Genomic DNA, 16,164 nt, shown 5'->3' on the forward strand with positions numbered 1-16,164 from the left:
AGTTTGATTATTTCCAGTCTTCTACCCCTTCTAGGTGAGTCTGCTTCTTTTTTTTCTAGAGCTTTCAGGTGGGCTGTTAAGTCTACAATGTGTGCTTTCTCTGTTTTCTTTAAGTGGGCAGTTAGTGCTATGAACTTTCCTCTCAGGACTGCTTTCATAGTGTCCCATAGGTTTGAGTATGTTGTTTCTTTATTTTCATTGTCTTCAAGGAAGACTTTAATTTCTTTCTTTATTTCTTCCTTAATCCAGGTATGGTTCAGTAGTTGACTATTCAGTTTCCATGAGTTTGTAGGCTTTCTGGGGGTAGCATTGTTGCTGAATTCTAGCTTTAATCCATGGTGATCTGATAAGATACAGGTGGTTATTAATATTTTTTTGTAACTGTGAATGTTTGCTTTGTTACCGAGTATGTGGTCGATTTTTGAGAAGGTTCCATGAGCTGCAGAGAAGAAGGTATATTCTTTCCTATTTGGGTGGAATATTCTATAGATGTCTGTTAAGTCCATTTGATTCATTACCTCCATTAATTCTCTTATTTCTCTGTTAGGTTTCTGTCTGATTGACCTGTCCATTGGTGAGAGAGGAGTATTAAAGTCTCCTACTATTAATGTGTGCGGTTTGATGGCTGCCTTGAGTTTTAACAATGTTTCTTTTACATACATGGGTGCTTTTATATTAGGGGCATGGATATTCAGGATTGAGACTTCATCCTGATGAATTGTTCCTGTTATGAGTAGAAAATGTCCCTCTCCATCTCTTCTGATTGATTTAAGTTTGAAGTCAACTTTGTTAGAAATTAGTATGGCCACACCTGCTTGTTTCCTAGGTCCATTTACTTGATAAGCCTTATCCCAGCCCTTTACTCTGAGTAGGTGCCTGTCTTTGTGGTTTAGGTGTGTTTCTTGTAAACAGCAGAATGTTGGATCCTGTTTTCGTATCCAATCTCTTAGTCTGTGCCTTTTTATAGGTGAGTTGAGTCCATTGACATTAAGTGATATTAATGACCAGTGGTTGTTAACTCCGGTCATTTTTTTTTAGTAGTAGATTTTGTGTGTTTCCCTTCTTTGAGATGTGCTGGTAAAGGGTTTCTAGATGTCTGAGTTACTGTGGTCATTGTTGGACTCCTTGATTAGTGATTTTCCTTCTATTACTTTCTGTAAGGCTGGATTTGTGGCTATGTATTGTTTAAATTTGTTTTTATCCTGGAAAATTTTGTTTTCTCCATTTATAGTGAACGAAAGCTTGGCTGGGTATAGTAGTCTGGGCTTGCATCCATGGTCTCTTAGTTTCTGCAGTACATCTATCCAGGACCTTCTGGCTTTCATGGTTTCCATAGAGAAGTCAGGTGTAAGTCTGATAGGTTTACCTTTATAAGTAACTTGGCCTTTTTCCTTTGCTGCTCTTAGTATTCTTTCTTTATTCTGTATGCTTTGTGTTTTGATTATTATATGGCGAGAGGATGTTTTTTTTTGATCCAGCTTATTTGGTTTTCTGTATGCTTCTTGAACCTTCATAGGTATATCTTTCTTTAGGTTGGGAAAGTTTTCTTCTATAATTTTATTAAATATATTTTCTGGACCGTTGAGCTGCGCTTCTTCTCCTTCTTCTATTCCTATTATTCTTAGGTTTGGTCTTTTTATTGTGTCCCATATTTCCTGAATGTTTTGTGATGAGAATTTGTTGGCCTTGCTGTTTTCTTTGATCAGCGTGTTTATTTTCTCTATGGTATCTTCAGAATCTGAGATTCTTTCTTCTATCTCTTGTATTCTGTTGGTTATGCTTGTTTCTGTAGTCTCTATTCGTTTACCTAGATTTTCCCTGTCCAGCTGGCCTTCTGTTTGTGTTTTCTTCTTTGCCTCCATTTCAGTTTTTAAGTCTTGAACTGTTTCCATTATTTGTTTGATTGTTTTTCCTTGGTTTCCTAGGGTGTCATTCACTGATTTACTCAATTCTTCAAACTTTCTGTTATACTTCTCATCCATTTCTATAAGGGCATTTTTTACATGCTGTTTAAGGGCGTCAATCACTTTCATAAAGTCAATTTTATCTACTTCTTCATGAATAAGGTGTTCATGTCCTCCTGTTGTGAGGTCGCTTGGTTCTGGTGGTTTCATATAGTTTTTCAGACTGTTGGGTGAATTCTTGCATTGGCGCCTGCCCATCTCTTTCTCCGAATGCTCCCCTATGGATCTTCTTTTACCGGATTAGGTCTCCTTGCCTACTGATGTACTTTTCCAGTGATGGCGCCCTGCAGTGATAGCTCTCCTGGTGCTCCAGTGATGTCTCTCCTGGTACCAATATCAGATCTCCGTGCCCAAAGACGGCAATCCTGGTACCCAGATTAGCTCTACCACTGATGGCTCTCCTGGTGCCAAGATCAGATCTCCGTGCAGGTTGGATAGTTCGTAAACAAAGGCCTTACCTTGTTTGGTGCAGGCAGGCCAGTGAACCAAAGGAAGTCTCGCCTGCCTACTTGCCCTGAGGATTTGCCCCCAGCGCCAGACAGACTGAGCTGGATGGTGTTATGTGCCCAAAGAGGAAAGGGGGCAGAAGGAAGAAGGGTTCTGGATGCAAGCTGGGTGGGACAAGAAGAGAGAGGCAGTATGCAGGGTGTAGAGCCCCTGCAGGGAGGCAAGGGAGTATAGGGTGGGGGATGAGGAACTTCAGAGTTCCCTGTCCAGGGCTGCTTCCGCTGCCGGTCAGGTCACAAACTCACCCCGCTGCTGTCTCTCCTGGTGCCTAGATCAGATCTCCATGCAGGTTGGGTAGTTTGTAAACAAAGGCCTTACCTTGCTTGATGCAGGCTGGCTGGAGAGACAAATGAAGTCTCGTCTGCCTACTTGCCCTGAGGATTTGCCCCCAGCGCCAGACAGACTAGCTGGATGGTGTTATGTGCCCAAAGAGGAAAGGGGGCAGAAGGAAGAAGGGTTCTGGATGCAAGCTGGGTGGGACAAGAAGAGAGAGGCAGTATGCAGGGTGTAGAGCCCCTGCAGGGAGGCAAGGGAGTATAGGGTGGGGGATGAGGAACTTCAGAGTTCCCTGTCCAGGGCTGCTTCCGCCGCCAGTCAGGTCACAAACTCACCCCGCTGCTGTCTCTCCTGGTGCCTAGATTAGATCTCCATGCAGGTTGGGTAGTTTGTAAACAAAGGCCTTACCTTGCTTGATGCAGGCAGGCTGGAGAGACAAAGGAAGTCTCTTCTGCCTACTTGCCCTGAGGATTTGCCCCCAGCGCCAGACAGACTGAGCTGGATGGTGTTATGTGCCCAAAGAGGAAAGTGGGCAGAAAGAAGAAGGGTTCTGGATGCAAGCTGGGTGGGACAAGAAGAGAGAGGCAGTATGCAGGGTGTAGAGCCCCTGAAGGGAGCACAGGGCATATAGGGTGGGGGATGAGGAACTTCAGAGTTCCCTGTCCAGGGCTGCTTCCACTGCCGCCAGTCAGGTCACAAACTCACCCCGCTGCTGTCTCTCCTGGTACCTAGATCAGATCTCCGTGCAGGTTGGGTAGTTTGTAAACAAAGGCCTTACCTTGCTTGATGCAGGCAGGCTGGAGAGACAAAGTAAGTCGCGCCTGCCTACTTGCCCTGAGGATTTGCCCCCAGCGCCAGACAGACTGAGCTGGATGGTGTTATGTGCCCAAAGAGGACAGGGGGCAGAAGGAAGAAGGGTTCTGGATGCAAGCTGGCTGGGACAAGAAGATAGAGGCAGTATGCAGGGTGTAGAGCCCCTGCAGGGAGCCCAGGGAGTATAGGGTGGGGGATGAGGAACTTCAGAGTTCCCTGTCCAGGGCTGCTTCCGCCGCCAGTCAGGTCACAAACTCACCCCGCTGCTGTCTCTCCTGGTGCCTAGATTAGATCTCCATGCAGGTTGGGTAGTTTGTAAACAAAGGCCTTACCTTGCTTGATGCAGGCAGGCTGGAGAGACAAAGGAAGTCTCTTCTGCCTACTTGCCCTGAGGATTTGCCCCCAGCGCCAGACAGACTGAGCTGGATGGTGTTATGTGCCCAAAGAGGAAAGTGGGCAGAAGGAAGAAGGGTTCTGGATGCAAGCTGGGTGGGACAAGAAGAGAGAGGCAGTATGCAGGGTGTAGAGCCCCTGAAGGGAGCACAGGGCATATAGGGTGGGGGATGAGGAACTTCAGAGTTCCCTGTCCAGGGCTGCTTCTGCTGCCGCCAGTCAGGTCACAAACTCACCCCGCTGCTGTCTCTCCTGGTACCTAGATCAGATCTCCGTGCAGGTTGGGTAGTTTGTAAACAAAGGCCTTACCTTGCTTGATGCAGGCAGGCTGGAGAGACAAAGGAAGTCTCTTCTGCCTACTTGCCCTGAGGATTTGCCCCCAGCGCCAGACAGACTGAGCTGGATGGTGTTATGTGCCCAAAGAGGACAGGGGGCAGAAGGAAGAAGGGTTCTGGATGCAAGCTGGCTGGGACAAGAAGATAGAGGCAGTATGCAGGGTGTAGAGCCCCTGCAGGGAGCCCAGGGAGTATAGGGTGGGGGATGAGGAACTTCAGAGTTCCCTGTCCAGGGCTGCTGCTGCCAGTCAGGTCACAAACTCTCCCCGCTGCTGTCTCTCCTGGTGCCTAGATCAGATCTCCCTGCAGGTTGGGTAGTTTGTAAACAAAGGCCTTACCTTGCTTGATGCAGGCTGGCTGGAGAGACAAAGGAAGTCTCTTCTGCCTACTTGCCCTGAGGATTTGCCCCCAGCGCCAGACAGACTGAGCTGGATGGTGTTATGTGCCCAAAGAGCAGGATCTTATATATAATACCTTCCCTTCACTTTCTTGAAAACTATATATCCAGATCCAGGAATTATATGTAAAACATAATAAACATCATAAAGTGTAGCCATCATTTTTAAAAAAATAAAGAAGAAAGTTTGTTTTGTTAAACATAAAATTAGCATATTTAGGAGCTGTAAATTCATTCAAATCTTCATTTAAAACTCTCTAATAAAGTTTTGAAATCACAATATTTGTATTGTACATGATGATAGATTTATTTTAATTTTTATTTTTATTGAAAAAAAAATTTCTGCTTCATCCCCGCCTTCCATTTCACTCCCCCTCCTCCCGCCCCTCTCCCCCTTCCCCCACTCCTCTTCACCCTCTCCAGTCCCAGGAGCAGTCAGGGTTCCCTGCCCTGTGGAAAGTCCAAGGTCCTCCCCCCTCCATCCAGGTCTAGGAAGGTGAACATCCAAACTGTCTAGGCTCCCACAAAGCCAGAACCTGAAGTAGGATCAAAATCCCGTGCCATTGTCCTTGGCCTCTTGTCAGCTCTCATTTTCCACCATGCTCAGAGAGTCCAGTTTTATTCCATGCTAATTCAGTCACAGTCCAACTGGCCTTGGTGAGCTCCCAAAAGATTGGCTCCACTGTCTCAGTGGGTGGGTGCACCCCTCGTGGTCTTGACTTCCTTGTTCATGTTCTCCATCCTTCTGCTCCTCATTAGGACCTTGGGAGCTCGGTCCGGTGCTCTAGCGTGGGTCTCTGTCTCCATCCATCGCTGGATGAAGGTTCTATGGTGATATGTAAGATATTCATCAGTATGGCTATAGGATAGGTTCATTTCAGGTTCCCTATCCTCAGGTGCCCAAGGAAATAACTGGGGACATTGCCCTGGGCATCTGGTAGCCACTCCAAGTTAAAGTCTCTTGCCAACCCTTAGGTGGTTCCCTTAACTAAGATATGAGTTTCCTTGCTCCCCTATCCAACCTTCCTATATCCCCAATCATCCCGTTTCCCAAGTTCCCCTCATCCTCTCCTTCACACTTTTCTCTCCCCATCACCCCTCAACCCCATCCCACCCCACCCCCAAGATTCCAGTTTGTTGCATGGCAATCTTGTCTATTTCCCATAGCCAGGAGGATAACTGTATGTTTTTCCTTGGGTTTACCCTCTTGTTTAGCTTCTTTAGGATCACAAATTATAGACTCAGTGGCCCCTATCCATGGCTACAACCAATTATGAGTGAGTACATCCCATGATCTTCTTTTGGGTCTGGGTTACCTCACTCAGGATAGTATTTTCATTTTCCATCCATTTGAATGCAAAATTCGAGAAGTCATTGTTTTTTACCGCAGAGTAGTACTCTAATGTGTATATATTCCACACTTTCTTATCCATTCCTCCATTGAAGGACACCTAGGATGCTTCCCGGTTCTGGCTATAACAAATAATGCTGCTATGAAGATAGTTGAACAAATGGTTTTGTGAGATGATAGGGCATCTCTTGGGTAGATTCCCAAGAGTGCTATTGCTGGGTCCAGGGGTAGGTTGATCCCAATTTTTCTGAGAAACCGCCACACTGATTTCCAAAGTGGTTGCACAAGTTTGCAGTCCCACCAGCAGTGGATGAGGGTACCGCTTTCTCCACAACCTCTCCAGCAAAGGCTATCATTGGTATTTTTTATTTTAGCCATTCTGACAGGTGTAAGATGATATCTCAAAGTTGTTTTGATTTGCATTTCTCTGATCGCTAAGGAGGTTGAGCATGACCTTAAGTGTCTTTTGGCTATTTGAACTTCTGTTGAGAATTCTATGTTCAGTTCAGTGCCCCATTTTTTAATTGGGTTAATTATCATTTTAACGTGTAGTTTCTTGAGTTCTTTATATATTTTGGAGATCAGACCTTTATCTGTTGTGGGGTTGGTGAAGATCTTCTCCCAGTCAATAGGCTGCCTTTTTGTCTCAGTGACAGTGTCCTTTGCTTTACAGAAGCTTCTCAGTCTCAGGAGGTCCCATTTATTCAATGATATCCTTAATGTCTATGCTTCTGGGGTTATATATAGGAAGTGATCTCCTGTACCCATATGTTGTAGGGTACTTCCCATTTTCTCTTCCATCAGGTTGAGTGTGTTTGGATGATATAGAGGTCTTTGATCCATTTGGACTTGAGTTTTGTGTATGGTGATAGATATGGGTCTATTTTCATTCTTCTACAGGTTGACATCCAGGTGTGCCAGCACCATTTTTGAAGATGCTTTCTTTCTTCCATTGTATACTTTTAGCTCCTTTATCGAAAATGAGGTGTTCATAGGTTTGTGGGTTAAAATCCGGGTCTTCTATACGATTCCATTGGTCGACTTCTCTATTTTTGTGCCAATACCACGCTGTTTTCATTACTGTAGCTCTGTAATAGAGTTTGAAGTCGGGGATGGTAATGCCTCCAGAAGTTCCTTTATTGTATAAGATTGTTTTGGCTATCCTGGGTTTTTTGTTTTTCCATATAAAGTTGATTATTGTCTTCTCAAGGTCTGTGAAAAATTTTGATGGGACCTTGATGGGGATTGCATTGAATCTATAAATTGCCTTTGGTAGAATTGCCATTTTTACTATGTTGATCCTCCCAATCCAAGAGCAAGGGAGATCCTTCCATTTTCTGGTATCCTCTTCAATTTCTTTCTTCAAAGACTTAAAGTTCTTGTCAAATAGATGCTTCACTTCCTTGGTTACAGTTACCCCAAGATATTTCATGCTGTTTGTGACTATGGTGAAAAGTGATGATTCTCTTATTTCCCTCTCTGCTTCCATATCCTTTGTGTATAAGAGGGCGACCCATTTTTTGGAGTTGATCTTGTATCCTGCCACATTACTAAAGGTGTTTATCAGCTGTAGGAGTTCTTTGGTGGAGTTTTTGGGGTTGCTTATGCACACTATCATATCATCTGCAAATAAAGTAAGTTTACTTCTTCCTTTCCAAAACGAATCCCCTTTATTCCCTTATGTTGTCTTATTGCTATTGCTAAAACTTCAAGCACTATATTGAAGAGGTATGGAGAGAGTGGACAGCGTTGGTGTGTTCTTGATTTTAGTGGGATGGCTTTAAGTTTCTCTCCGTTTAATTTGATGTTAGCTGCTTGCTTGTTAAAAATAGCTTTAATTATATTTTATTATCTCTAATCTCTCCAAGACTTTTATCATAAAGGGATGTTGAATTTTGTCAAATGCTTTTTCAGCATCTAATGAAACGATCATATGGTTTTTGTCTTTCAGTTTATTTATATGATGGATTACATTGGTAGATTTGCGTATGTTGAACCAGCCCTGCATCTCTGGGATGAAGCCTACTTGATCATAATGGATAATTTTTCTAATGTGTTCTTGGATTCGGTTTGCCAGTATTTTGTTGAGCATTTTTGCCTCGATGTTCATGAGTGATATTGGCCTGTAATTCTCTTTCTTGGTTGAGTCTTTGTGTGGTTTTGGTATCAGAGTTACTGTAGCTTCATAAAAGGAATTTGGCAATGACTCTTCTGTTTCTATATTGTGAAATACATTAAGGAGTATAGGTATTAGCTCTTCTTGGAAGTTCTGGTAGAATTCCGCATTGAAACCATCTGGTCCTGTACTATTTTTGGAAGGGAGGTTTTTGATAACAGCTTCTAATTCTTCACAACTAACAGGTCTATTTAAGTTGTTCACCTGGTCCTGGTTTAACTTTGGTATATGGTATTTATCTAAAAAAGTGTCCATTTCTTTTACATTTTCCAGTTTTGTGGCATTCAGGCTTTTGTAGTAAGATCTAATGATTCTCTGAATTTCCTGTGTGTCTGTGGTTATATCCCCCTTTTCATTTCTGATTTTATTAATTTGCAAATTCTCTCTCTGCCGTTTGATTAGTTTGTATAGGGGTTTATCAATCTTGTTGATTTTCTCCAGGAACCAGCTTTTTGTTTCATTGATTCTTTGGATTGTTTTCTGTGTTTCTATTTTGTTGATTTCAGCCCTCAGTTTGATTATTTCCATTCTTCTACTCCTCCTAGGTGAGTCTGCTTCTTTTTTGTCTAGAGCTTTCAGGTGGGCTGTTAAGTCTCCAATGTGTGCTTTCTCTGTTTTCTTTAAGTGGGCACTTAGTGCTATACTTTCCTCTCAGGACTGCTTTCATTGTGTCCCATAGGTTTGCATATGTTGTTTCTTTATTTTCTTTGAATTCAAGGAAGACTTTAATTTCTTTCTTTGTTTCTTCCTTAATCCAGGTATAGTTCAGTTGTTGTCTGTTCAGTTTCCATGAGTTCATAGGATTTCTGGGGATAGCATTGTTGTTGAATTCTAACTTTAATCCATGGTGATCTGATAAGATACAGGTGGTTACTAATATTTTGTGTAACTGTGTAAGTTTGCTTTGTTACCGAGTATGTGGTCATTTTTCAAGAAGGTTCCGTGAGCCACAGAGAAGAAGGTATATTCTTTCCTATTTGGGTGGAATATTCTATAGAAATCTGTTAAGTCCATTTGATTCATTACCTCCATTAATTCTCTTATTTCTCTGTTAGGTTTCTGTCTAATTGACCTGTCCATTGGTGAGAGAGGAGTGTTGAAGTCTCCTACTATTAATGTGTGCGGTTTGATGGCTGCCTTGAGTTTTAGCAATATTTCTTTTATGTATTTGGGTGCTTTTATATTAGGGGCATAGATATTCAGGATTGAGACTTCATCCTGATGAATTGTTCCTGTTATGAGTAGAAAATGTCCCTCTTCATCTCTTCTGATTGATTTAAGTTTGAAGTCAACTTTGTTAGAAATTAGTATGGCCATACCTGCTTGTTTCTTAGGTCCATTTATTTGATAAGCCTTATCCCAACCCTTTACTCTGAGTAGGTGTCTGTCTTTATGGTTGAGGTGTGTTTCTTGTAAACAGCAGAATGTTGGATCCTGTTTTCGTATCCAATGTCTTAGCCTGTGCCTTTTTATAGGTGAGTTGAGTCCATTGACATTAAGTGATATTAATGACAAGTGGTTGTTAACTCCGGTCACTTTTTTAGTAGTAGATTTTGTGTGTTTCCCTTCTTTGAATTGCGCTGGTGAAGGATTCTAGATGTCTGAGTTATTGTCATTGTTGGACTCCTTGGTCAGTGATGTTCCTTCTATTACTTTCTGTAAGACAGGTTTTGTGGCTACATATTGTTTAAATTTGTTTTTATCCTGGAAAATTTGGTTTTCTCCATTTATAGTGAACAAAAGCTTGGCTGGGTATAGTAGTCTGGGCTTGCATCCATGGTCTCTTAGTTTCTGCAGTACATCTATCCAGGACCTTCTGGCTTTCATGGTTTCTATAGAGAAGTCAGGTGTAAGTCTGATATGTTTATCTTTATAAGTAACTTGGACTTTTTCCTTTGCAGCTCTTAATATTCTTTCTTTATTCTGTATGCTTTGTGTTTTAATTATTATATGGCAAGGGAATTTATTTTTTGATCCAGCCTATTCGGTGTTCTGTATGCTTCTTGAACCTTCACAGGTATATCTTTCTCTAGGTTGGGAAAGTTTTCTTCTATAATTTTATTAAATATATTTTCTGGACCCTTGAGCTGCGCTCCTTCTCCTTCTTCTACTCCTATTATTCTTAGGTTTGGTCTTTTTATTGTGTCCCATATTTCCTGAATGTTTTGTGATGAGAATTTGTTGGCCTTGCTGTTTTCTTTGATCTGCGTGTTTATTTTCTCTATGGTATCTTCAGAATCTGAGATTCTTTCTTCTATCTCTTGTATTCTGTTGGTTATGCTTGTTTCTGTAGTCTCTATTCGTTTACCTAGATATTCCATGTTCAGCCGGCCTTCTGTTTGTGTTTTCTTCTTTGCCTCCATTTCAGTTTTTAAGTCTTGAACTGTTTCCATTATCTGTTTGATTGTTTTTCCTTGGTTTCCTAGGGTATCATTCACTGATTTACTCAATTCTTCAAACTTTCTATTATACTTCTCATCCATTTCTATAAGGGCATTTTTACATGCTGTTTAAGGGCATCAATCACTTTCATAAAGTCAATTTTTTCTACTTCTTCATGATTAAGGTGTCCCTGTCCTCCTGATGTGAGGTCACTGGTTCTGGTGGTTTCATATAGTTTTTCAGATTGTTGGGTGAATTCTTGCATTGGCGCCTGCCCATCTCTTCCTCCAAATGCTCTCCTATGGATCTTCTTTTACCGGATCAGGTCTCCTTGCCTACTGATGTACCTTCCAAGTGATGTCACTCACCAGTGATGGTTCTCCTGGTGCCAATATCAGATCTCCGTGCCCAATGATGGCTTTCCTGGTGCCGAGATTAGCTCTCCGTGTTCTTTGGGTAGTTCATAAACAAAGCACCTACCTTGCTTGGTGCAGGCAGGCCATAGTAACAAAGGGACTCCTGCCTGCCTGCTTGCCCTGAGGATTCCCCCTCAGCACCCAGACAGGCTGAGCAGGGTGGTGTTATGTGCCCAAAGAGGGAAGGGGGCAGAAGGGAGGAGGGTTCTGGATGCAAGCTGGGGGGCATAGGAAGAGAGAGGCAGTATGTGGGGAGTAGAGTCCCTGCAGGGAGCCCAGGAAGTATAGGGGGGATGAGGAACTTCTGAGTTCCCTGTCCCGGGCTCCTGCCGTGGGTCACAAACTCACCCCAATGTGCTTCAGTCTCTTTGCTCAGTTGATTTAGAGGCCTTTTATCCTGTTCTGGCTCTTTTGTGCCTCCTTTTCCATGGGTTTGGGGAATTTGATGGAGACATCCATTTAGGGCTGAGTGTTCTAAGACCGATCACTTTCTGCCTACTATTTGATGACAGGCCTCTCTGTATTTGTTCCTATCTGCTGCAGGGGGATGATTGAGTAAAGAATGCACTGATCTGTAATGTAATACCATCAGGAGTCATTTTATCACTATTTTTTAATAGACCAGTCTTATGTGGTTTTGCCCTAGATAGACCTCTGGACTATTTAGTCTTAGAAGCTTTTAAACACAAGGTAGGCGGCTGGAGAGATTGCTCAGAGGTTAAGAGCATTGCCTGCTCTTCCAAAGGTCCTGAGTTCAATTCCCACCAAGAACATGGTGGCTCACAACCATTTGTAATGGGGTCTGGTGCCCTCTTCTGGCCTGCAGGCATACACATAGACAGAATATTGTATACATAATAAATAAATATTAAAAACACAGGTATGGTAGGGTATGGTTTCTGTGAAGTAGACATTAAGTCTTTATATTGGTTGGTTACTCCCACAAGCTTCGTGCCACCATTGCCCTGTCATATCTTTTGGCAGTCTACATTCTCTGTAGGATAAACTGTCACTTCTGTTATTCAGCATGAGCTGTCAGCTGTCACTTGTCACAAGGCATTCTGTCAGATGTAAAATGTACTGTCAGAATTATTTTGATTGGTATTTCCCTCATTGCTAAAAGATGTTGGCCATTTAAGTATCTCCAGTCACTGAATTTCCTCTATGTAGAATTCTCTGTTTATATCTGTACCCATTGTTTGTTTGTTTCCTTCATAGTTTCTTGAGTTCTTTATTTATTTTGGATATTAGGGCTCTATTGGATTGGACTTGGGGAAACATCTCTTCCCATTCTGTATTATGACACTTTGAATAATGTGTCCTTTGCTTTGAGGAAACATCTTCAATTCATGATATCCTACTTATCAGTTATTGATCTTTTTTTAATATTTATTTATTATGTATACAATATTCTGTCTGTGTGTATGCCTGCAGGCCAGAAGAGGGCACCAGACCCCATTACAGGTGACTGTGAGCCACCATGTGGTTGCTGGGAATTGAACTCAGGACCTTTTGAGAGAGCAGGCAATGTTCTTAACCTCTGATCCATCTCTCCAGCCCCTTAGTTATTGATCTCACTGCCTGTACTATTCTTGTCTATTTCTATGTCAGTGAGTTCAAGACTATTCTCATTTTCTCTTCTATGTGGTTCAGTGTAAGTGGTTTTATATTGGGGTCTTTCATCTATTTGAAGTGTTTTTTTCAGGGTAATAATTATAAATCTATTTTCATTCTTCTACAGTTTGACTGATCTTTCAAGATTTGTTAAGAATTGTGTTGGGATTTTGATGAAAGTGGCATTGGTTCTGTAGATAGCTTTTAGTAGCATGGCCATTTTTACTATTTTATCCTACTGATCCATGAGCACAGACAGGTTTTTCAGTGTACTGGTGTCTTCTTCAGTTTATTTTTTCGTGACTTTAAGTTTTCATATAGGTCTTTTATTTGCTTAGTTCAAAATACCCAGGTTACTTTATATTTGAAGCTTTTATAAAAGGTGTTTTTTTCCCTGATTTTTTTCTCAGACTGCTTGCCATTTGTGTATAGGAAGACTCCTGATACTTGTGAGTTAATTTTGTGTGCAGATCCTTTGCTGAAAGTGTTATCAGCTATAGAAATTTCCTGGTGGAATTAGTCTTCGGTAACTTGTGTATGTTACCATATCATTTATAAATAAAGATATTTTAACTTCTTCCTTTTCAGTTTTTAACCCTTTGATCTCCTGTTGTCTTATTACTCTAAGACAACAAATCTTGAATAGATGTGGAGAGTGGACAACCTTGTCTTGTTCCTCATTCATTTCTCTCCATTCAAGATGCTGTTGGCTTTAATCTTTCTGTAAACTGCCTTTGTTATGTTGAGATATCCCTAATCCTTCTAGGACTTTTATCATGAAGATCTCTTGGATTTTGTCAGAGACTATTTCTTTTTTTTCTTTTTTTTTTATTGAAAAAAAATTTTCCTCCTCCTCCCCACCTCCCATTTCCCTCCCCCTCCTCCCGCCCCTCTCCCCCTCCCCCCACTCCTCTTCTCCTCCCTCTCCAGTCCCAGGAGCAGTCAGGGTTCCCTGCCCTGTGGAAAGTCCAAGGTACTCCCCCCTCCATCCAGGTCTAGGAAGGTGAACATCCAAACTGTCTAGGCTCCCACAAAGCCAGAACCTGAAGTAGGATCAAAACCCCGTGCCATTGTCCTTGGCCTCTCGTCAGCTCTCATTGTCCGCCATGTTCAGAGAGTCTGGTTTTATCCCATGCTTTTTCAGTCACAGTCCAGCTGGCCTTGGTGAGCTCCCCATAGATCGGTCCGACTGTCTCAGTGGGTGGGTGCACCCCTCGTGGTCCTGACTTCGTTGTTCATGTTCTCCCTCCTTCTGTTCCTCATTAGGACCTTGGGAGCTCAGTCTTGTGCTCCAGTGTGGGCAGAGACTATTTCTTAATCTAACAATTCGATTATGTGTTTTTTTCTTTCAGTTAATTTTAAATTTATTTATTTATTTATTTATTTATTTATTTATTTTGAGACAGTTTCTTGAAATAGTTTTCAAGACAGTGTGGCTTCAGAGCCTGTCCTGGACTTTCTTTGTAGATAATACTAGCTCTGAACTGATGGGGCGTAAGTGACTGGCAAATAGGATTAATCAGTTTAGCTTTATTTTTTTATTTTTTTAAATATTTATTTATTTATTTATTTATTATGTATACAATGTTTTGTCTGTGTGTATGCCTGCAGGTCACAAGAGGGCACCAGACCCCATTACAGATGGTTGTGAGCCACCATATGGTTGTTGGGAATTGAACTCAGGACCTTTGGAAGAGCAGGCAATGCTCTTAACCTCTGAGCCATCTCTCCAGCCCCTCAGTTTAGCTTTAATATCAGCTTTATTAAGGGGAAGAAGGGGATCAATTCCAAAACCAAGGTTCCAACGAAGAACAGGAAACAGAAGGGAAGGCGGGGAGCACACCTGCAAGATTTATAAGTAAATATTAGCCTAAGGGGATCCCGCCCTTCAAGCAAGGTGATTGGCTGGGCTTCCCCTACATCTCCCCCTTTTGTCTAAATAAGACAGAACCAAACCAAATACAACTATATACAATAGGAACAAATAATAAATATAAAATTACAAATAACAAACAATATTGAGCAAGAAATATATAACAAAAGTTTTACTAAACATTCTATTTCAAGGAGTCTAAATAATGTAGAGAGTAACTGCAATTATCTAATCTTCAACTCCGTCAAAGATCTGAGAAGGGAAGTAATATTACTTAAGCAACCAGGAAGAACAAATGAGAAATTTCCAAAATGTGGAACAAATGACAGAGACAACTGACTACCTGGGCAAAGTCTCGTTTGCAATGTTGAGTCAACCAACTTTGGCTAAGGCCTAACATAACTGACATATCATTATCAAAGGCAAGAAACTTTTTTAGAACTGTCCTACCTTGTCTTGGCAAGATAAGACAATCCTGTTTCATCCACTTATGGATATTCTGTATCTTTGTCAGTAGTTGAGGTATGCGCTTTTTTTTTAACCCAAAGGCCAGTTCTGCCAAGAAGACAAGCTCCTAGTGGAGTGTCTTTGGTGCTCAATGTTCTCTTGGGAGTAGAGCGGTGTTGCCAGGAGTGATTGTGTCTCGTTGGCAAGGAATTCTAGGTTAGGTTAAAGGCCATTTTCTACAGCTCTTCGAAGAGATTGAAGATTATACTATCTATACTAAATATAATCTCTATGTATCTAAAAGACCTGATTATCCTAAATATAAATATGACAGACATAATTTTTAATACCTATCTAACTTGAAGACTAAGAGAATAAACAACTGTGCAATATATGAGGACAATGATCTCCAACTGTAAACAATGTCATTACATAAATAATATCAGAGGTAGAAATGTACATTGCGATACGGTAAATATATTAATACAATATAAACAGGTATAAACATACTCTTACACAGTAAATAGTGGTAGAAGCATACTCACATTTAATATTCAATATATCAGTATACAAGAATCAGTACCAATCATCCCATCAAACCAGTCAATCCCCCTTTTTTTTCATGGAAGTACCTTTCCCCATCCCCTCAATCCTATATCAACCACTAAATGATGTCCCTAAACCTGAGGGCAAACTCTGTTGGGAGAGGGGACGTTGTCCTCAAAGATTGCTTTAAGCTGATGGGGGCGACGTTCTTCTTAGGGGGTCCTGTGAAAGCAAATGATGATAAAATTTCCATAATAACATTTGGTCTAAGAAAATTGAAACTAGCCTCTGAGTGTTTCGAGGAGGTCTGGCTCAAAACTGGAAGTTAAACCACAGACTGTGTGAATTAGAGTATGGCTGTAAACAGCAGTGGGAGGGCCAGAAAACTGGGCAGAGCCGAAGCCAGACTCAGCCGAGGCAGGCGTGGATGGGGCTGCCTGAGAAGTTAGAGTGATCGCGGGAGCATGCTCGGATCGAGTCACGTGCCCTGTGTTCCGCCTGCCTTACTTCCGGGACTGCAGCTCTGGCGGTAACCGCTGGCTAGAACTGCAGCGGGGTTGTGCTTGTTCTGCCGCAGCTGTACTGCTGCCAACCAAGCTCGAACGCTGGGAAGCTCAGCCGAGACAGGCGGGGAGGGGGTTAACGCGCTGGGCTTCCCCTACACTGAACTCAGA

The 16,164-nt window shown here is 42.0% G+C and overlaps 1 protein-coding gene and 1 pseudogene across 1 annotated transcript in view; both read left to right on the top strand.

Moving 5' to 3' along the window:
- LOC130868812 (ubiquitin-like modifier-activating enzyme 1 Y) overlaps positions 1 to 16,164 on the top strand; it is a 964,755-nt pseudogene that overhangs the window by 429,615 nt on the left and 518,976 nt on the right.
- The window catches only part of LOC130868797 (probable ubiquitin carboxyl-terminal hydrolase FAF-X), a 176,331-nt gene that overhangs the window by 45,491 nt on the left and 114,676 nt on the right, over positions 1 to 16,164 (top strand). The window lies entirely within an intron of this gene.

The sequence above is a fragment of the Chionomys nivalis genome, chromosome Y (genome assembly GCF_950005125.1).
Source record: "Chionomys nivalis chromosome Y, mChiNiv1.1, whole genome shotgun sequence".
Lineage (NCBI taxonomy): Eukaryota > Metazoa > Chordata > Mammalia > Rodentia > Cricetidae > Chionomys > Chionomys nivalis.